We start from the raw sequence: 22,043 nt of genomic DNA on the forward strand, positions 1-22,043 counted from the left end.
AGAGGCACGTGGCTGTACATCGTCTCTCTTCTGCCAGCATCTTACTTCATCCCCAGGAAAGAAGGTGCATGCTCTGAATCTTCTATTCAGATCTGTTCAGGTGTAGGGCTTTCTCTGTCCACTGGACTGGAAGCTGTTGACATAATAATCTGATTTTTTTAAATCCCCTCTGTGTGTTTACATGGTAGGTGCCCAACATAGCCAAGTGGTAAGAGGCCTGCTGTTGGGATCAGGCAGACCAGACTTCACTCTTGACTCTACCCCTCTGTTACTGTGGTTACTTAACCTCTCTGAACCTCCATTTTTTCCATAAAATGAAGATATTGTTTATCATTGTGCCGAGTTGTGATGATGTATACACCTAACTCAGCATCAGATGTATGGTAAGGTCTCAAAAACTTGTCTGTGTTTTGGTTGTTATGAATAAGGTTTGAGTCATATCTGGATTGCACATTCCAAAATCAGAACAGAAAATGTGGGGTGGGGGGTGGTGGGGGGAATGGGCATTTTAGAGCAATCGCTTCTGGAGAGTCATCCTAGGTTGACTGGAATCTTATATCATCATGCCCATCTCGACCCCATCATGATGTGATCACAAATCCATGTATTGCTGGTGCAGACCACCTTGGTCCCCAGCCGCTCACAGGTGATCCCCAGATGTGACTAGGGTCCTGGTTCCCCTAGTCCCTCCTTCTTCCATCCATGTAACCCAGAATCAGATCCTGATCCAATTCTGACACCAGAGGCCAAGCCCAAGTCCCCTAGGGGGGTTAGGTCTGGGACTCACTCCTAGACCTTCAGCCAATTTCCTCTTTGCAATCAGCTTTCAATTTCACCACTGCCAATCAGTCCTGGTACCATATGAGCCTACTATACCTCTCTGTTACTGATCATTAAGCTTCCTTGAGGGCTGGACTCAGAACCCACGCTCAACTCCATTACACTGGGTGGGGTTCCTGGCTCCACCCTCTTTTTCATTCTCTGACCTTCTACCTGCCATTTTAGAAACCTGGCACTAGCCAACCCTTTCTCAAATCATGAGAGTGATCTTCTATATCCCCTGACTGGTGAAAACATGTGAATGAAACAAAGCAGTTAGAGCCAGAGACCCACATATGTCACTGATGGCTTTGCTTGGGTGTGACTGAGACCAGGGGCTCCAGGTGTCTTTGACTCTCATAGAAGGAAGCCACTCTCAATTAGGATAAGGATGTATTCTGAACACTGTCCAAGTGAGCAAAGCTACCTGTGTAATTAGTGAAGTACATTGACTGGAATTGTACGAAGAGGTATTCCTGCCAGGAAGATTTCTGAATTGTATGGGAAATTGGGTAAAGTAGAAAGAAATGAGTCTTGTAGTCAGTGTGGGCTTGTCCATACTCTTTGAATTATGTGTGGCATAGGACCAGGACACTAGCATTTCATAGTGATTTATTTTGAAACTCTGTGTTGGTCTTCTGAGAAAATTTCCGTGCAATGGGCTGTAAAGTACACATTTGGAGCCAGACAACTGAGAATTCTTATGATGGGGGTTGGCTGTGGGCTTAAAGTCTAGACTCCCCAGTGGGTAAATGATCATGGATGATTTTGCACAGACAGAGCAGGCTCCAGTCTTAAGTCAACTGTTGAAGGACCAGTATTCCCTCCAACTTATGCCAGAAACTACCTCTGCCCAGCACAACCAAGGTGCTCTGACTCTGAGACCGCATTAAGAAGAGTGAATGGTCTCAGGGGTTGATGGGTAGAGGGCCAAATGCCACTTGGACACAAAAGTCCCTCTGTCCTCCCTTCCCATTCTGTAGAGAGAAGGTTGGGGCAATGGTGGTCATGATATGTTGCTTCCCCCTAGCTCCTCATGGCTATGGACTTAGACTTGCAAGAAGATGTCTAAGGGGGTTTTTGAGCAGATCCTCTGGGTTATCACCAAGCTCTGCTCACCTTGTAAGTGGCAGTAAAGGATGCTCAGCGTTGTTGAGTGGAAAGAGGCCAGCATGGCACCTGTGTAGTGAGATTGAGATGCAGCTTGGTACAGGCTGGCTCTGCTGCATCAGACATGCCCAGAAGGTGGGCAGTTGGGGGAGGGGGCAGTGGGAAGCCAGGTCACCACCAAGCCCTGCCAGTGCTCAGTGAGGAAAGTTAGAAAGCCACTCTATTCCCCTCAAGGATGCTATTTGCTAGCCAGCACAGAGGAACTTTCACATGAGGTGAAAAGTCACTGTACTGTGAGCAAAGGGTAGGCTTTGTGGTCATGCCAGTGAAAGGGCTGCAAGCAGCTCTGTTAAGGTCAGTCACACCCATGCCTGCACCCCAAGCATGGTGAAGGCTGTGCACCACCATAGCCTATGGTTAAGGCCCTTTCTGAGTGGATCCCAAGTACCATGTGCCTGGTACCCCTGGCCACAACCAACTAGATCAAGAGCACAAGCAAGTAACAGTACGTCTAACATGATAGCTGGTGCTGATTAAGCCCTGATGTGGATTTTCTCAATTACCCTCACAGAATATAAAGTGGTACTACTGTTATTCCCAATGTATAGATGAGAGAACTGAGGTCCAGCATGGCTAGTGCCCTAGCTCATACATTTGTTCGTGAGTGGCAGGGCCCAATTTCTGCCCAGACCTGACCAGGTAGAGCTCCTTACCCTCAGTGCTAGGCTTCAATCCTTAGGAGGGCACTCCATTGCCTCTGAGATGGCCTGACCCCAAACTAATGCTGCTGCCCATTTGAAACAGTGAAGGACTACGTGTGTGATTGGTCTAGTGTCATTTTGTGAGCTCTATGGAAGTGGCTTGGAATGACCTTCAGCAAGACTGGGGAAGAGAAGAGAATTGGTGGGTGGGGAAAGCAGAAGATGATGGAGGGGGGACAGTGGGTGAGAGGGGAGAGGGTGGAGGCACAGTCACCTCTGCTGTGTTATATAGTCCCCCATAGGTGGTCAACACAGCATTTCACTAATATAAATAAAAATGAAAATGCTCAGACATACCTTGAGGGCACACAAGCCTATATTTGTGGAGGAAATTAACCTAGAAATAGAATTGCTGGGTTGCTGGGCGCATGTACTCAGAAAGCCAATCAAAGTGCTGTCCCAGAGGACTAGGACTTGACCAAGTGACACCCCCACCAGTGGCGTACATCTTGCTTTTACACCCACGGGCTCAACTGGATGTTATCAAGACTCAGGCTTTTGCCAGTTTGACCGACCTCCTAAAAATTTTGACAGTATTTCCCTTAGTATAAATCACTGTCTTTTTCATACATTTATTGACAAATTTATTTTGTCTCCTGGAAATTGACTGTTTTTGCCCTTTTTCTGTTTTTAAAAATTGACTTCTAGATGCCTGTCAATTAAATGTGACATCTTGTCCCCCAGCCCTCTTCTGTGTATGTGCCCAATCATGTCCAACTCTTTGTGACCCTATGGACCATAGCCTTCCAGGATCCTCTGTCCATGGGATTTTCTAGGCAACTGGAGTGGGTTGCCATTTCCTCCTCCATTAGATCTTCCTAACGCCAGGATTGAACCCATGTCTCCCGCATTTCCTTCACTGCAGGTGGGTTCTTTACCTCTTGAGCCACTTGGGATTGTGCAGCCTTCTACTTATTTTTAACTCTATGAATACATTTTTGGCATTTTCGAGATTTTTAATTTTTGAGCTTAAATTTGACCTTTTTTTATTTCTGGTTTGGGGGATTTCAGTCTTGACTTTTTGCCTGGATTTTGTGTATGTCTTCCCCACTTTAATATATAAAAACACTCTCACTTTATTTTAGTTCTTTATATGGTGTTTAGTTTTAGCTCCTTCCTTCATCTAAAACTTAGTTTGTGTAAGACATGATATTAGTATTCTTATTTCTCTTATTAAAAATAGCATCCCATCAGCTCCATCTGAATTATCCAAAATGTTAGTGAAATGCCTCTTTTGTTACAGACTAAGTGCCTGTCTGTACTCATCTTTATTCCTTACCATTGATTGTTTTAGTCTTTTCTGGCACCAGTTCTAAGCTGTTCTGAAGATGGTAGCTTTGTTGTATATTTCAATAACTGGTAAAAGAAGTTTGTACATATTATTCATTGTCAAAATGTCTTGCCAACTCTTAAACAGTTTTATCTGCAAGATGAACTTTGAAATCAGCTTGGCACAACTCATTAATCAATCCTATTTCATTGGGACTGGGAAAGCACTGAATATATGGGTTACTTTGGAGATGACAGTTATCTTTATGATCTGCATCCTTTCATCCAGGAGCATGTGTTCAAGTCTTCTTTTATGTCCTTAAGTAAAGTTTTATAGTTGTCTTCATACAAGCATTCTACAAGCCTTGTGAGATTTAGTCATATGAATTTTATGGGATTTGTGGCTATTGTGAATAGGTAATTTTTTTCATTATATTTTTCAAATAGGTTATGATTACCATTAGCAAAGGACTTCCTGGTGGTGGGAATAGTGAGCTTCCCATCACTGGAGAAATCAAACAGAAGTTGGCCAACCAGGTAAGGACAGTAGAGGGCATTCACCACCAGGGACACACTCTAACCTCCAGGATTCCTTCCCATGCCAAAAATGAGTGTGTCTATGACATGTCAGAATCAGGACTTGATTTTGGATGACCCATACCTTTCTGGGAGGTATACCTGCCTTTTTCAACTTTTCTTTTTGTTCCCTTGACCTTGAATTGTTGTCTTAGGATCTGGGCCTTTTTGTACACGCAGAAAGAGGCAACACAAGTCTCTCTTAGAACCACATAGGGCGGTGCTGGGAGATTCAGTCACTCAGTCATGTCAGATTCTTTGCGACCCCATGGGCTGTAGCCCATCAAGCTCCTCTGCCCATGGGGTTCTCCAGGGAAAAGTACTGGAGTGGGTTGCCATTTCCTCACACAGGGGATCTTCCTGACCCAGAGGTTGAACTTGCGTCTCCTGTGTCTCCTGCATTGGCAGGTGGATTCTTTTTTTTTTTTTTTTTCCCATTTATTTATTTTATTTTACAATATTGTATTGGTTTTTTCATACGTTGACTTGAATCCTCCATGGGTGTACATGTGTTCCCCATCCTGAACCCCCATCCCACCTCCCTCCCCATCCCATCCCTCTGGGTCATCCCAGTGCACCAGCCCTGAGCACCCTGTATCATGCATCGAACCTGGACTGGAGATTCCTTTCACATATGATAATTTACATGTTTCAATGCCATTCTCCCATATCGTCCCACCCTCGCCCTCTCCCACCAAGTCCAAAAGACTGTTCAATACATCTGTGTCTCTTTTGCTGTCTCAAATACAGGGTTATCACTACCATCTTTCTAAATTCCATATGTATGCGTTAGTATGCTGTATTGGTGTTTTTCTTTCTGGCTTACTTCACTCTGTATAATGGGCTCCAGTTTCATCCATCTCATTAGAACTGATTCAGATGAATTCTTTTTAATGGCTGAGTAATATTCCATTGAGTATATATACCACAGCTTTCTTATCCATTAATCTGCTGGATGGACATCTAGGTTGCTTCCATGTCCGAGCTATTATAAACAGTGCTGTGATGAACACTGGGGTACACGTATCTCTTTCAATTCTGGTTTTCTCAGTGTGTATGCCCAGTAGTGGGATTGCTGGGTCATATGGCAGTTTTATTTCCAGTTTTTTAAGGAATCTCCACACTGTTCTCCATAGTGGCTGTACTAGTTTGCATTCCCACCAACAGTGTAAGAGGGTTCCCTTTTCTCCACACCCTCTCCAGCATTTATTGCTTATAGACTTTTGGATAGCAGCCATTCTGACTGGCATAAAGTGGTACCTCATTGTGGTTTTGATTTGCATTCTCTGATAATGAGTGATGTTGAGCATCTTTTCATGTGTTTGTTAGCCATCTGTATGTCTTCTTTGGAGAAATGTCTGTTTAGTTCTTTGGCCCACTTTTTGATTTGGTCTTTTATTTTTCTGGAATTGAGCTGCAGGAGTTGCTTGTATGTTTTTGAGATTAATCCTTTGTCCATTGCTTCGTTTGCTATTACTGTCTCCCATTCTGAGGCTGTTTTTTCACCTTACTTATAGTTTCCTTTGTTGTGCAGAAGCTTTTGATTTTACTTAGGTCCCATTTGTTTATTTTTGCTTTTATTTCCAATATTCTGGGAAGTGGGTCATAGAGGATCCTGCTGTGGTTTATGTTGGAGAGTGTTTTGCCTATGTTTTCCTCTAGTTTAATAGTTTCTGGTCTTACATTTAGATATTAATCCATTTTGAGTTTATTTTTGTGTATGGTGTCAGAAAGTGTTCTAGTTTCATTCTTTTACAAGTGGTTGACCAGTTTTCCCATCACCACTTGTTAAAGAGATTGTCTTTTCTTTCCATTGTATATTCTTGCCTCCTTTGTCGAAGATAAGGTGTCCATAGGTGCGTGGATTTATCTCATGGCTTTCTGTTTTGTTCCATTGATCTATATTTCTGTCTTTGTGCCAGTACCATACAGTCTTGATGACTGTGGCTTTGTAGTAGAGACTGAAGTCAGGCTCCAGTTGATTCCTCCAGTTCCATTCTTCTTTCTCAGGGTTGCTTTGGCTATTCAAGGTTTTTTGTATTTCCGTACAAATTGTGAAATTATTTGTTTTAGTTCTCTGTAAAATACCATTGGTAGCTTGATGGGGATTGCATTGAATCCATAGATTGTTTTGGATAGTATACTTATTTTCACTATATTGATTCTTCTGATCCATGAACACAGTATATTTCTGCATCTATTTGTGTCCTCTTTGATTTCTTTCACCAGTGTTTTATAGTTTTCTATATATAGGTCTTTTGTTTCTTTAGGTAGATATATTCCTAAGCATTTTATTATTTTCGTTGCAGTGATGAATGGAATTGTTTCCTTAATTTCTCTTTCTGTTTTCTCATTGTTAGTGTATAGGAATGCAAGGGATTTCTATGTGTTAATTTTATATCCTGCAACTTTACTATATTCATTGATTAGCTCTAGTAATTTTCTGGTGGAGTCTTTAGGGTTTTCTGTGTAGAGGATCATGTCATCTGCAAACAGTGAGAGTTTTACTTCTTCTTTTCCTATCTGGATTCCTTTTATTTCTTTTTCTGCTCTGACTGCTGTGGCCAAAACTTCCAAAACTATGTTAAATAGTAGTGGTGAGAGTGGGCACCATTGTCTTTTTCCTGACTTTAGGGGAAATGCTTTCAGTTTTTCACCATTGAGGATAATGTTTGCTGAGGGTTTGTCATAAATAGCTTTTATTATGTTGAGGTATGTTCCTTCTATTCCTGCTTTTGAAGGGTTTTCATCATAAATGAATGTTGAATGTTGTCAAAGGCTTTCTCTGCATCTATTGAGATAATCATATGGTTTTTATTTTTCAATTTATTAATGTGGTGTATTACATTGATTGATTTGCAGACATTGAAGAATCCTTGCATCCCTGGGATAAAGCCCACTTGGTCATGATATATGATCTTTTTAATATGTTGTTGGTTTCTGTTTTCTAGAATTTTGTTAACGATTTTTGCATCTATGTTCATCAGTGATATTGGCCTGTAGTTTTATTTTTTTGTGGCATATTTGTCAGGTTTTGGTATTAGGGTGATGGTGGCTTCATAGAATGAGTTTGGAAGTTTACCTTCCTCTGCAATTTTCTAGAGGATTTTGAGTAGGATAGGTGTTAGTTCTTCTCTAAATTTTTGGTAGAATTCAGCTGTGAAGCCGTCTGGTCCTGGGCTTTTGTTTGTTGGAAGATTTCTCATTACAGTTTCAATTTCCGTGCTTGTGATGGGTCTGTTAAGATTTTCTATTTCTTTCTGGTTCAATTTTGGAAAGTTATACTTTTCTAAGAATTTGTCCATTTCTTCCAAGTTGTACATTTTATTTGCATGTAGTTGCTGATAATAGTCTCATATGATCCTTTGTATGTCTATGTTGTCTGTTGTGATCTCTCCATTTTCATTTCTAATTTTGTTGATTTGATTTTTCTCCCTTTGTTTCTTGATGAGTCTGGCTAATGGTTTGTCAATTTTATTTATCTTCTCAAATAACCAGCTTTTAGCTTTGTTGATTTTTGCTATGGTCTCTTTTGTTTCTTTTGCATTTATTTCTGCCCTAATTTTTAAGATTTCTTCCCTTCCACTAACCCTGGGGTTCATATTTTCTTCCTTTTCAAGTTGCTTTAGATGTAGAGTTAGGTTATTTATTTGACTTTTCTCTTGTTTCTTGAGGTAAGCCTGTATTGCTATGAACCTTCCCCTTAGCAATGCTTTTACAGTGTCCTGTAGGTTTTGGGTTGTTGTGTTTTCATTTTCATTTGTTTCTATGCATACTTTGATTTCTTTTTTGATTTCTTCTGTGACTTGTTGGTTATTCAGTGTGTGTTGTTCAGCCTCCATATGTTGGAATTTTTAATAGTTTTTATCCTGTAATTGACATCTAATCTTATTCCATTGTGGTCAGAAAAGATACTTGGAATGATTTCAATTTTTTTGAATTTACCAAGGCTAGATTTATGGCCCAGGATGTGATCTATCTTGGAGAAGGTTCCATGTGCACTTGAGAAAAAGGTGAAATTCATTGTTCTGGGGTGAAATGTCCTATAGATATCAATTAGGTCTAACTGGTCTATTGTATCATTTAAAGTTTGTGTTTCCTTGTTAATTTTCTGTTTAGTTGATCTATCCATAGGTGTCAGTGAGGTATTAAAGTCTCCCACTATTATTGTGTTATTGTTAATTTCCCCTTTCATACTTGTTAGCATTTGTCTTATATGTTGTGGTGCTCCTATGTTGGGTGCATATATATTTATGATTGTTGTATCTTCTTCTTGGATTGATCCTTTGATCATTATGTAGTGTCCATCTTTGTCTCTTTTCACAGCCTTTGTTTTAAAGTTTATTTTATCTGATATGAGTAGTGCTACTCCTGCTTTCCTTTGGTCTCTATTTGCATGGAATATCGTTTTCCAGCCCTTCACTTTCAGTCTGTATGTGTCCCTTGTTTCGACATGGGTCTCTTGTAGACAACATATATAGGGGTCTTGTTTTTGTATCCATTCAGCCAGTCTTTTCTTTTTGGTTGGGGCATTCAACCCATTTACATTTAAGATGATTATTGATAAGTATGATCCTGTTGCCATTTACTTTATTGTTTTGGGTTCAAGTTTCTACACTCTTTCTGTGTTTCCTGTCTAGAGAAGATCCTTTAGCATTTGTTGGAGAGTTGGTTTGGTGATGCTGAGTTCTCTCAGCTTTTGCTTGTCTGTAAAGCTTTTGATTTCTCCTTCATATTTGAATGAGATCCTTGCTGGGTACAGTAATCTGGGCTGTAGGTTATTTTCTTTCATCACTTTAAGTATGTCCTGCCATTCCCTTCTGGCCTGAAGAGTTTCTATTGAAAGAGCAGCTGTTATCCTTATGGGAATCCCCTTGTGTGTTATTTGTTGTTTTTCCCTTGCTGCTTTTAAATATTTGTTCTTTGTGTTTGATCTTTGTTAATTTGATTAATATGTGTCTTGGGGTGTTTTGCCTTGGGTTTATCATGTTTGGGACTCTCTGGGTTTCTTGGACTTTGGTGGCTATTTCCTTTCCCATTTTAGGGAAGTTTTCAACTATTATCTCCTCGAGTATTTTCTCATGGCCTTTCTTTTTGTCTTCTTCTTCTGGGACTCCTATGATTCGAATGTTGGGGCATTTAACATTGCCCCAGAGGTCTCTGAGGTTGTCCTCATTTCTTTTAACTTTTTTTTCTCTCTGTTTCATTTATTTCTACCATTCTATCTTCTACCTCATTTATCCTATCTTCTGCCTCAGTTATTCTACTGTTGGTTCCCTCCAGAGTGTTTTTGATCTCATTTATTGCATTATTCATTGCATATTGACTCTTTTTTATTTCTTCTAAGTCCTTGTTAAACCTTTCTTGGATCTTCTCGATCCTTGTCTCCGGGCTGTTTATCTTTAACTCCATTTTGTTTTCAAGATTTTGGATCATTTTCGCTATCATTATTAGGAATTCTTTGTCAGGTAGATTCCCTATCTCCTCCTCTCTTGTTTGGTTTGGTGGGCGTTTATCCTGTTCCTTTACCTGCTGGGTATTTCTCTGCCTTTTCATCTTGTTTATGTTGCTGTGTTTGGGGTGGCCTTTCCGTATTCTGGCAGTTTGTGGTTCCTCTTTATTGTGGAGGTTCCTCAATGTGGGTGGGGTTGGACGAGTGGCTTGTCAAGGTTTCCTGGTTAGGGAAGCTTGTGTCAGTGTTCTGGTGGGTGGAGTTGGATTTCTTCTCTCTGGAGTGCAATGAAGTGTCCAGTAATGAGTTTTGAGATCTCAGTGGGTTTGGTGTGACTTTGGTCAGGCTGATTATGAGGCTCAGATTTATGTTCTTGTGTTGCTGGAGAATTTGCGTGGTATGTCTTGCTCTGGAGCTGGTTGGCCCTTGGGTGGTGCTTGGTTTCAGTGTAGGTATGGAGACATTTGATGAACTCCTATAGATTAATGTTCCCTGGATTCAGGAGTTCTCTGGTGTTCTCAGGATTTGGATTTAAGCCTTTTGCCTCTGGTTTTCAGTTTTATTCTCACAGCCTCAAGACTTCTCCATCTATACAGCACTGATGATAAAAACATCTAGGTTAATGATGAAAAGTTTCTCCACAGTGAGGGACACCTGGAGAGGTACACAGAGTTACATGGAGAAGAGAAGAGGGAGGAAGGAGATAGAGGTGACCAAGAGAAGAGGGGAAATCAAAAGGGGAGAGAGCAAGCTAGGATTCTTCACCACTGTGCCATCTAGGAAGCCCCAGGGGGATGATAGCAAATCTGAAGTTTGTTTTGAAAACTCTTCTTTATCTTCTGTGTTTTCCTAGAGAAAACTAAATGAATAACCCATTACTATGTAACCCATAGTCTCTTCCCAGCTATTGTTCTGGTGCCTTTCTATTGCACAGTCTCTAAAAATGATAAAGAATTATGACAACTGGAAAAATTCTGTCACACAGTGAAGGGGCTTTTGGTCATTTGTGAAGAACTGTGGAGATGCAAGACTCCTTCATGGGCACCACCCTCTCTCTGGGGATGGTGAGGAGAGATGACTGCTAATCATGCAGTAGCCTTGAGACCTCATCCCAGCTACTGCCTCCCTCTCCAGCTCCCCACATGCAGCAGGGGCTTGTCCAGTCTGGCCCAGATGGATATAGTATTTTAAAAACTACCTTGGAAAATCCATGCCCTTCTCCATTTAGTACCTAGTATTTGAGAGTTCACAGAAGGCTGTGACCTACAAGGAGTTTGAGGGAGCTGAGGTGCTTTACCTATAAGGTTTCCATTATGTGCGTGACCCTCATCCTTGACAGACCTTGGCCCAGTGGCTACCAACTGTATCTCAAGACCCATAGCATCCATTTTCTTATTCTGGATTTCTTTCCTGATCTCAGCCTCCACACTTGCACCAGCATGGGGGCAATTACCAAGCTCTGGGCTGAGTCAGGACATGCTAAATCAAATAAGTGGTTTGGGGTGGTTCAGGGTCTGAGTTGGTATCAATTAGAAATGATGTTCTAAAACATGTTGCTCTGTGGGAGGCTCTGCCAAAGTAGGGTCTATCTTTCTGTTGTGCCAAAGACTGATGTATGTCCCAAAGTCTTTTGACTTCAAGAAGACTCTGGCTTAGACTGTTGCCTCTGGTGACAGCAAACACCTTGGAGCATGCCTGGCAGGATCTGGCCTACTGTATGGATCTTTCAGGAGGAAGATCTGTGGGGACCATTTGGGGATACTTGAGTCAGAGATGCCATGAGCAGGGTCTAGGAGTGTCCAGCCTTCCCTAACCTGGGTAGGAGCCCTGTAGACAAGCTTTGTGGTTCAGTCGCTAAATCATGCCATCCCAGGAACTGCAGCATGCCAGGCTTCCCTGTCCTTCACTATCTCCTGGAGTTTGCTCAAACTCATGTCCATTGAGTCAGTGATGACATCCAATCATCTCATTGTCTGTCATGTCCCCTTCTCCTCTTGCCCCTCCTCTTGCCCTCCTCTTTCCCAGCATCAGGGTCTTTTCCAGTAAGCCAGCTCTATGCATCAGGTGGCCAAAGTATTGGAGCTTAAGCTTCAGCATCAGTCCTTCCAGTGAATATTCAGGGTTGATTTCCTTTAGGATTGACTGATTTGATCTCCTTGCTATCCAAAGGACTCTCAAGAGTCTTCTCCAACACAATTCAAAAGCATCAGTTCTTCAGTGCTCAGCCTTCTTAATGGTTCAACACTCACATCTGGAATAACTTTCACTACTGGAATAACCATAGCCTTAACTATATGGGCCATTGTTGGCAGAGTGATATCTCTGCTTTTTATATGTTATCTAAATTTGTCATAACTTTCCTTCCAAGGAAATTAATTTCATGGCTGCAGTCACCATGCAGTGATTTTGGAGCCCAAGAAAATAAAATCAGTCACTGTTTCTGTTCTTCCCCCACCAATTTGCCATGAAGTGATGGGACCAGATGCCATAATCTTAGTTTTTTGCATATTTAGTTTTAAATGTGGTAAATTCCATAGAGGAAGTCTGTCTGGGGCCTCAGAAGTCATAAGCAGGAAGATGTCTTCAGAGGGCCTTCATGTCAAATGTCCCAGACAGTGTCTTCTATTCACTGCACAGGTGTGTATGTGGTCACTGTTTCTCTGCTGGAAGGTGGATGGATGGACAGGGATTTCTGAGTAACTACCAGATAGTCTTTAGTGCATGTGGAACACACCAAGATACACTGACAGCTTCAACGTATATGCAGCTATTCGAGTCCCTCGTCAGTGAGGAGAGAGCAGGGACCCTGCTTGTCCCCTTGCAGCACAACGTGCGTCCGTCTCCAGGCCCAGGGGGCGTGTGTCCACCAGCCTTGTCAGTCAGTGGTTTGTGTGACTGCCATGCAGGTGCCTGCCTTCCCTGCACACTTGGAGCTCCTCCAGGTAGACACCAGGGAACTTTTCATACCATAATCTTGTGTATGGGTCTTAGTGCAATGTAGAGTCTCAGGAACATGGATGGATCAGCCAAGAGTGAAAGATTAGGCTCAGAGTATGCAAGTGACCTACCCAAAGTCACAAAGCTGGCTCTCAGCCCAATTTTCCAGTGCACCTTTCACCATTTCAGAAAGCCCTGAGGCCTTATTTCAGGGCCAGGAAGGAGGTCTTGAAGACCAGGTCTATAAGATGACATAACCACTATCTCTCCTTGATTGAAGTGTCCCCAGGGAATCTGCGGGGGGCATCCTATCTAAGTTTCCCTCTCTCTGGCCTCACTTGGGGCCACAAATAGAAGATTCAGCCTCCTATCCCCACAGGCAGTGACACAGATGGTCGTAAGCCATTCCTGCTGGGATGCACTGCCTCACGAAGGCAGGGGCCTCAGCCATCCTCCAAGGGCTCCTGCAGCCCTGGGGAAACCTAGATGCTCAGGCTTCAATTTGGGCCAGGGAGAGGGGGCTCTTTTCCCAGAAAGTGAATCCACCCCCTCTCTCCCACACAATTAGCTCCATCGAAGCTGGTGAAATAAGAAATACTTTCTGCAAACATTGGTGTTTGGAGAAATGTGTAACACTAGGTTCTTTAATGCTCCTGAAATCCCTCTCAGCAGGGTCCCTCCTTGTTTTGACTAGTCGTTTCTTCTTATTACTAACTGTTATGATTAGGGGAATTGCCTGAGCACAGGCCCAGTGTTTCCAAGACCCTAATGAGCAACACATGCAGACATGCTCAGCGCAGCCCTGGAACCACGGTTGCTCTGTTTCTACAGGGAAGCTACTAAAATGGTTCAGAAACAAGAGCTTCCTGCCTTCATGAGAGGAGGCATGAAGCCTCCTCCTACCCCTACCCCCAGCACCTGGCTGTATTTGCATCACACCTGCACCTTGCACTTTTAGGTGCCTCCACCCTGGGGGGAAGAGTTGTTAAGGATGAGCTTTGGGAACATCCAGACTTATACTCAAGTCTTGCTTCCAGCACTCACCCGCCACATAATTTAGGCAAGTTATTTAATGTCTCTGAGCTACAGTTCCCTTATACATAAAATGGGGATGATAGTTCCTACCTCATGGGATGTTGGGAAAATGAGGCTTCATTAACTTATGTACCAAAATGCCTATGATAGTACTTTGCATGTAGGGTTTGTTGTTGATATGAAATTCACAACTCCATGCAGAACTCTATTAAAATGGAAACCACAGCCATCTCTCTGATCTTTCAGATGATCCTTGTAGAAATCTTCTAGATGAACTACCAAAAGTGATTACTTACTCAGTGGTATGAAACAAACACATGTAACCAAATCAAAGCCTTGTCCTTCTGATGTCCTTGCAGATGGCATAGGTGTCTGTTCACAGGAAGGCATGTCCCTGGGGTCTAGTTTAAACTCATTCAAAGTGATATAAAATTGCCCCTGGGGCAATTAGGAAAAGTAAAGCAACATGATTGCTCCAGGTTTCAATGTCCTCTCCTCTTTGCCTCAGGAGAGACAGCCTACATTCTTAGGGGAGTAACCAGTGTACCTAAGCTTGCAAAGAGACAGATCTGACTCAGGTTTCCAGTTCTGTGCCTCAAGCCCCCAGCACAACTAACTTCCTTTGAGGAAAAGCCACTTTAGGATTTGAGATATTACCATCTTCACCTTGAGCAAAACAGTGTTCCAATTGTCTAGTCTTTGTCACTCATGAATTATAGCCAACACTTGGTCTGCTTTTTCCAAAGATCCTAAGCCCCTCTTAGCTTCTTTATTGAATGGAGTGTGCCTCAGCAGTCTGTCCACTGATGCCACTGCTTTTCATCAGATTCCTGATAGCTTACTCTTGGTCCCCTGATATGGCCTCAAATAGTAATATACTTATCCCACCTCCAAAGACAAGACCTTCCAAGCCCTGCTGTCATAGACTCCTGTTATTGTGGTGTTATTGGTACCTGAGAGAGGATCTTTAGAAACTGCCTACTGCTATCCAGGGAATCCCAGTGAAAGGAGTGAGAGCAAGTTGACTCACGCCCCTCTCCAAGGTGCTGAACCAGCATGGTCCACTGCATCACAACACTTTCCTCTAGCATAGTGGTCATTCTTGTCTAGTCTTCCCCAGGAAAGCTACACCTAAGTGAAGGAATGGTGGAAGAGGAACTGGTGCCTCAGGAGGAAAAGAGAAGTGCAAGAGAAAGACTGAGAGCTGAACTTTGGCTGAAGGGTGCCAAAGCTACACATGGCAGCCAGAGAGAATATAGAGGGCTTTTTGTTTTGACAGTGTTTCCAAATAACAAGTTACCCAAAGAGGGAGCCAAAACTGAACATGAGGCTGACCTCATGTTTACCTGGTAACTCCACTACCTTTCTGACAGTTGCAAACTTTCCCTTTTTTGGCTTATGTTACACTCCAGCCCGTTCTGCTTTTAGCCCTATGTTCTGTACTGAGGACAAAGGCATAACCACCAGCCTAACTTAGAGTCCTGCATATTTTGCTTTGATATACGGCCTCTTTAGATCTCCACAGCCCCCAATTCCATGTCTGCTTTTTCTCCTTGACTTCTGTTTCTCCATAAAATCTCAAAGACCTTTATTCTTCTCTAGGAAGCCTTCTAATCACCCAGACACAATTTCTTAAAGTAGGTATGTCACAGTGGGCCATGAGTAGAGATGTCCTGATAGTACTATCATTTTTGATAACCCATTTGGTCCTGCTCCTCACATGTCTTCCTGGCCCCTCACTTTTTTTTTTCTGCCACCCCTGTCTATGATGTTATTTTCTGATCTCCCTTTCTATCCCTTCTTAACCCTCAACTCACATTAAAATATGCAGTTAGTTTTCCAAACTACAATCTTGACTCTTCTTAGCCATGAGAACACTATCTCTGCATCCCACAGTCTTGAGTATCCCATCTCCTTTCTGGCTCATTCACAGACCCTATTTCAACCCTTTTTCCTAAGAGAATATTGAGTAGAGGACACAGTTTGCTCTCAAAGTATAAAAGAGGGATTTCCCTGTCCACAGGGGGAAAGGAGAACAAGCAAGACCAGATACTGTGCCAAAGTCAGACTGCCTTTTGGGAGTCCAGGAAGCAGATGTATAAGTGCACACAGAGATTTTAAGCCCAAAGGACAGAAAGTGTGGAACCATGCTGGAGACACAGCCCCATACCCAAGACTAGGCCTCTGCCTAGGGGGTACTTGCAAGAAGGGTTAGGTGGCCAAGAGGGCATAGATTAGAGCAAATAGCTTTCAAGGTGCCTCACCTCAAGTACAGCTCCAATCTTGTGGGCAAGATGCCTAGACACCATCTCGAAAAATTTTGTCCTTCATTGATCTTACTACCATTCCTCAAACATCTGTCTGTAACTCTTTGTGTCTGGATTACTTGCTCTGATCCTTAGCTAAATGTGTCCACAATTCCCAATACTCCATAGGTAAGGGATCTTGTCTCATTAATAAACATATGGGTTTACCAACATTATAGCCTGTAACCTCTATATCTTTATGGGCTCTCCACACAGGTCTGGGCATGGGGGTAGAAAATTAAGGCTTAGAAGTTCACATTCCTAAGCTTTGCCAACAAGAGAATATTTTTTAAAATTTTGTTGCTGCAAACATTTAAGAGGTTTGTTGGTTGTTTTCAGAGATCCCTGAGTCTCTGAAAACACGCATATATGTTCAAGTACATGTTCATTTTTCTCAGGAAAAGCTTTGTTACTTTCATCAGATTCTTCAAGGGGTCATTCACAAACAAGGGAGGACCTGGCCTTAGGCAGAGGAGTTCAATTCCAGCCTGCACAAAGGGGCTCCCAGGAGTATATCACCTTCCTATGATTCTCATCTTCACCTGCTCTCCATGCTGAGGGATACAAGGACACAGACCCTGGCAACAGCAATGCACAGTTAGCTGGACATTGCCTGCTCTGTACTTTGGACCAGCCAGAAATTCACGTCTAAATTCTGAAACTAGGATGTTGGCTTTTTTAAGATTCCTGATAAAATTGGCTTTTGAGGCTTACCTGTCTTAAGCTTATTTCCCCTCTGATTATTCAAGAGTGCTCTTATTTCCAGCTTTATACAAATAAACTCACAGACTCTTTCCCACCCACTCTGTCTCTCAATTCTTTTAAAAAAAAAAATTCATCTGGCCCAAAACACATTAAGAAGCAGGAGATTCCATCTCAGTGTGACAACACTTGGGGTAGCTCATGGCTCTAGAAGGATAAATTCTGCCTAACTTTCTGAATTCCCAGTGCCATCCATGCTTCATGTGGGCTGAGCTAACCTCTCGGGCACATCCTGGAAGACCCTGGAGACCCATCCCCATAGTCCAGAATCCACCATGTTCCTCCCACCCAGAGAATCACAGCTCAGCAGTTTTCCCATCCTTTAAAAGGACTGAGTTTTCCTAGCCCTTTTAGCAGGAAGCTTTCATCAGTAGTAACCGTGGCAACAGATCAGAGAGGCTTCAAAAAGCCTGTCTGTATGTAATTAAGAAAAACGAGGACGCGGACGAGAGAGCAGGGAGCTTAGACAAGGAGACCCTGGCTCTGAGCCCTGCCAGCACACTTCCTGAGGGCTTCTGAGGACGGATAAAGCAAATTTTCTTCTCTCTCTGGTTCCCTCTCCATTCCCCCTTTTAAAGGTGGTTTTCTTTCTTCTTCTTCTTTTTTTTTTTTTAACTGGTCTCAGTTGACCTCCTTGCTAAGGATGTTGCTGGGGACCTGGTGCTAGACAAATTCTCTCTGCAGGGGGAGGACCCCAAACATGGGGCTACAGCCTAGATGAGTAGGAAGTGGACCCCAAACATGGGGCTACAGCCTAGATGAGTAGGAAGTGGCCCTGACACTTCCTTTAGGAAGATTTGTTTGGAGGCCAGCTCTGTTGTGGTCACACTCTGTCAAGACACAGGAGGGCCCAAGCTGGCTACTTGGAAAAATGCATCCTTGTCATCAGGACCATGCAGGACTTGGGAACCATCAAAGTTTTAGCTGCCCAGATACTGGACCTGGCTTGCCTGTCCTGGAAGGGACCTCATAGGAAAAGGGTCAGGAGCTAAGCATTGCAGGGAGGCAATCTGAGCCTAGGGGCAGCTTTATTTCCTGGCACTTATTGTTGTCTGGATTCATCTCCTTTATCTCTTTATTTCTCTATTCTTTTCTGTCGCTTCCCCACCTTCCCCGCCATGTAAACTCCATGGGAGCAGAAGCACATCTGGTTTGCTTTATCCTATCTCCCAAGTGCCCAAAATAGTGCAGGAGTATTTATTTAAAGAGTGAGTGAGTGAACAAATAAATAGTGAATGAGGTTCTAGAAGTTGTTTGTGGCCCAGACCTCACCTCCACAAGGGTACGTTGTGAACCCAGGCCCCATGCTGGCTTCTGAGATCACAAGATAGGTATTCAGGTTCTCCTGGCTGTCTGAGTCTGCTCTCCAGGGAGGGCCATTAAAGTCTGCTCCTGATCTTGGAAGGAAAGGATTCAGATTTATGTAGCCCTGGACTCAGCAACCATGGCTCCCAGAGACCCCCGTTCATGGCCCACAGATGCATGTGCCCTGGAGCGCAACCATCGATGAGACGTGCTTGCTTCATATGAAGGCTGTTTTAAATAGACATGAAAAATTCATCATTCACGGAAACCCACTGCTTTTCTTCTTGAATGGGAAGCAAATGAACAGACATAAAAAAAATATCGACCAGGGTGGGTCTCCTCAGCTCCCAGGGACATAGATGGATCAGGGATGGTTCAGCTTCTCTTCTGCCACTTGTGTTTTACCAAACCCTCTACCACTTGGGCTTCCCTGATAGCTCAGTTGGTAAAGAATCTGCCTGCAATGCAGGAGACCCTGGTTCAATTCCTGGGTCGGGAAGATCCCCTGGAGAAGGGAAAGGCTGCCCACTCCAGTATGCTGGCCTAGAGAATTCAAGGACTGTATAGTCCATGAGATCACAAAGAGTCAGACACGACTGAGTGACTTTCACTTCACTCTACCACTCAGGGGCACAACAGGTCCTCACTGCTCCTGCATCTTCCCCCAGCCCCACACATGTGCACACGTGTGACCTACAGCCTTGCACACTGACCAGAGGTCGAAAACTGGTAGAATGCCCCCCCCTCCAGACAGAGTGCTGGACATGGGAATCATGGAGACAAGCCAGCTACCAGCCCCTGCTCACCAGGAGGCCATAGTGTAGTGAGGATGCAGAGGAAGAGCCCATCGCAGTGTGATGGTGGATTCTAAGTTGTTTTTGTTCAGTTGCTAAGTCGTGTCTGACTCCACGGACTGCAGCATGCCAGGCTTCCCTGTATCTCACCATCTCCTGGAATTTGTCCAAGTTCACGTCCACTGAATTGGTGATGCCATCCAACCATCTCATCCTCTGCCTCCCTCTTCTCCTTTTGCCTTCAATCTTTCCCAGCATCAGGGTCTTTTCCAGTGAACTGGCTGTTTGCATCAGGCCGAAGTATTGGAGCTTCAGTTTCAGCATCAGTTCTTCCAATGAGTAGTCAAGGTTGATTTCCTTGAGAATTCACTGGTTTGATTCCCTTGCTGTCCAAGGGACTCTCAAGCGTCTTCTCCAACACCATAGTTCAAAAGCATCAATTCTTTGGCACTCAGCCTTCTTCATGTTCCAACTCTCACCTCCATACGATTCTGAGTTACACAGCCAGAAATGGGCTTATGGAAGCCCAGAGGGGAGATGCATGGCTGTGAGCATCAGGGAAGTCTCCTAGTGAAATGTGCTGGATCTGGAAGGGTGAGCAAGAGTTCCTTAAGTAGACAGAAGGGGAAGAATTCCAGACGAAGGAGAGAAATGCAGTGCAGAGGCTTAGGGATGTGAAGTGAGTTCAGTGCACACAGGATGTGGCGGGAGCTTCCTGTTGGTCACAATATGACCCAGAGGTGAAATCAAGAGCAGCAAGTCCATATGGGAACTTGAAGGACATGGAAAGGAGGGCAAACTTTTAAATAACTGGTATTTGAGCAGAGAATGGTATGATCCCATGTACATTTTGAAACTCACACCCTGGTGGATGAGAATGGATGGGAGAGATGGAAAGCGGTGTTGAAGAAATGATTAGAGGCTTTGCTTTAGGGCAGGAAAATTGGTGGAACCCATTTTTGTGAGGTGATAGAGACACAGAGGAAGGAAAAGATTTGAGGAAAGGAGATGCCATTGACGAACTGTGTGTTGGGTCCCTATGTTCTGGCCAGTGACCACACAGTATGTTAGGAATGTAAGGACCAAATTCTCTGGATTTGTCAAGTAGGGAACCCCCCACACTACCCTTTCAGTTCAGTTCAGTCGCTCAGTCGTGTCCGACTCTTTGCGACCCCATGAACCTCAGCACGCCAGGCCTCCCTGTCCATCACCAACTCCCGGAGTCCACCCAAACCCATGTCCATTGAGTCAGTGATGCCATCCAACCATCTTATCTTCTGTTGTCGCCCTCAATCTTTCCCAGCATCAGGGTCTTTTCCAGTGAGTCAGTTTTTTGCATCAGGTAGCCAAAGTATTGGAATTTCAGCTTCAACATCATTCCTTCCAGTGAAGACCCAGGACTAATCTCCTCTAAGATGGACTGGTTGGATCTACCCCTGACCCAAAAAAAAAAAAAAAAAGGCAGGCATGATAGAGGAGTGGGAGAGAAACCAGACTGCAGGTGGTTGAGCAGGGAGAAAGGATAGCCTGTATGATGTGTGACTCCACTTTGGGGAAGCTTGGCTGGAGAGTGAAGAGAGGACATTTAACATAGAAAAAGATATTCCAGGTGACCATGTTTGGGTTTTAAATGGCAATGACTTATGCAAATTTAAGTGGAGAGAGTAGAGTCGGGGGAGAGGATGAAGTGGAAGTTCAAGGACAAGAGGAGGTAACTGGAATTGGGGGGGGGGCGGTCTCCAATGGATGGGAGGGGTAAACGGTCACTGTCCCCAACAGTACCATCTCTGCCCCTCTGCCCAAGGCTGCTTTCCGAGTGATAACCAGAGCATGCCACAGGATGCAGCAAGATAATATGGTTAAAGGATTTACCCCATGCCTGGCGTGGAACAAGTGCTTGGTGAATGTAATTCTTATGACTATGAGAAACAGTGGCCTGTGGCTGAGGCTAGGCTGTCTGCTGTGACAATGGGTCAGACAGTGATGGCATTCACCATGGGGAGCTTGTGGTCTGAGTCTCCTCCATCCGAGCAAACAGACATGTCTAAGTCAGGCACTGGCCAATATGGATGTTAATGATGAATGTGGTGTGAGACAAGGCTGGCCATGCCCAATAGAAGTTCACCTAGGGCAATCCCCAATGCCTGCCCATTACTAGCTGTGCACTGATTTCAAAAGAGATGGATGTTTATCCCTGGTCAGATGGGTAGGAAATTCTTGAATGCTGTTTGCAAGACCTCAGTAAAAATGCTTCATGAATCCTGCCCTGTTACAAGCATGCATGAAAACTATGCTTTAGCTCAGGTCTAATAGGCTTTATATAGTACAGCACTGATTTTCTTTCATGTTTTAATAGAATCCGATTTAATATTTGCTTTCTGCTCTCTCTGCTTGCTGTTGACTGATTCAACACAGAATCCTTCCCTGGTGCCCCCCGACCTTGTTGTTATTCCCTCATTCTGTGTGTTGGCATTTGATTCCTGTCTCCAGCATGAACCACTTTACACATGTCTCCGTTCAGCTGGCGACAGTCACGTGCGTGAATTCTGAATGCATTACTATCCAGAGCAGTGGCTCCCGCAGGCCTTCCATTCAGAAGGGGGGCTTCCAGGCAGAGTCTGTTTCCATCAGGTGGATACTGAGGATAAGCAGAGCCCATCCTGGGAACGGGAGGCTATGATCCATTCTGTTCTTGGGCAGGAGATTCTCCAACTGGATCTCAAAATGCTCGGGACTGCAGCCATGAATTTAGCAGCATTCTGCCCTCTTTCTAGGGACCAAGCTTTCTAGAGTTTTGCAACAAGGCCTCTCAGCAGAGGCTGAGGTGTGAACAGCAGCCAGGGATGGAACTGTCCGGAGAAAAGAGGCTGCCTTCCTTGAGTCCCGGTGAGCCTGACTGGTTTGTAGGAGAGATGGT

At 43.8% G+C, this 22,043-nt stretch overlaps 1 protein-coding gene across 2 annotated transcripts in view; it reads left to right on the plus strand.

Moving 5' to 3' along the window:
* Positions 1 to 22,043, plus strand: part of EPHB1 (EPH receptor B1) — a 451,560-nt gene that overhangs the window by 303,186 nt on the left and 126,331 nt on the right. The gene's annotated exons all lie outside the window — the stretch shown is intronic.

The sequence above is a fragment of the Cervus elaphus genome, chromosome 19, assembly GCF_910594005.1.
Source record: "Cervus elaphus chromosome 19, mCerEla1.1, whole genome shotgun sequence".
NCBI classification, from domain to species: domain Eukaryota; kingdom Metazoa; phylum Chordata; class Mammalia; order Artiodactyla; family Cervidae; genus Cervus; species Cervus elaphus.